Source organism: Colobus angolensis, unplaced genomic scaffold (genome assembly GCF_000951035.1).
Source record: "Colobus angolensis palliatus isolate OR3802 unplaced genomic scaffold, Cang.pa_1.0 Scaffold56, whole genome shotgun sequence".
Lineage (NCBI taxonomy): Eukaryota > Metazoa > Chordata > Mammalia > Primates > Cercopithecidae > Colobus > Colobus angolensis.
This window is the reverse complement of record NW_012119154.1, coordinates 4,814,614-4,815,734: the sequence shown is the minus strand read 5'-3', so window position 1 is coordinate 4,815,734 and position 1,121 is coordinate 4,814,614.

Below are 1,121 nucleotides of genomic sequence, written 5' to 3'. Positions count from 1 at the left end.
CTGTTGCCCGACTCCCAGCGGCCGAGAAGGCGCCGCGTCGCACCCAGGGTGGCTGGGTTGGCAGCCCAGAGGGCGGCGCGGAGGAGAGGGCGCAGGGGTCCTCCCGGCCGTCTTCCGCTCCCCCTCCCGGCTTTTGCCTCTGTCAGGCCCCGCCTGGCCCAGGCCTGCAGCCGCCAGTGACCTGTTTCCTTTCACCTGGGCGGGTCGGGGGCTGCGGGCATTGGGGCCCCTTAGGGAAACCCAGGCCTCCAGGAACCCCGCCGCTCCAGGACTCGGCGCGGAGGGAGTGACTGAGCGACGACCGAGGCAGGGGGTGATGTGGTACCGCGAATGCTGGGGAAACGGCAGGAATGATGGCCCGGCCGGACCTTAGACCCGAGATCGATGAGAGGCCACCAGCACTGCCCGGGAGACGGCCCGCGCTTCTCCCCCTCCTGCTGCGGCCGCCGCCAGACCCCGGTGTTATTTCCTGCCCCTCCTGTCGGGAACAATTTGAGGAACCAACTTAATCGCTTGGCTTTGAGGGCGCGACGCTTCCAGGCGCTCTCCTCGGCTGTGTCCCGCGGACCCGTGGAGCCTGGGTGACGGCGCCTGGGCCGGAGGAGGGGAGATGTTTGGGGTCCCTGGCCAAGATGAATCAGCGTGACCGTCCCGTCACCCTTGAGGGAAAAAAAAAAGTTTCAAGAAGGCTTGAAAGGTGTGATTTGTGTAAAGTTAACTTTAGGACAAATGAGCTGTGCTTTCCTGGCATGGGAAGCGGATGGGGGTCCTCATTTAGTGAGGCAGTTTGTAACAGGGTCAGGAAGAACTGAGCTCGGGTACTTGCGTTTATCGGCTCTATGACCCAGAGCGAGTGGCTCTACTTTTCGGGCCTCAGTAATGCAGTCTCTAAAATGCAGGCTTTGACAGATGGACCTCTAAACAAAAAGATTATCTTCCTATTGGTCCCTCCTTCTATTTTGTGAAACGGTAGCAAGAAACATTTTATCTGGAAGCCACCAAAAGAAAAGGAAATAAGAAAAGGAAGAAAAGGCTATAAATCGATGGTAACTTTGATTCACAGTGAAGGCATTTCTGCTGATTTGTTCCAAGACAGGTTAAAAAAGAGATCACAAGGGACA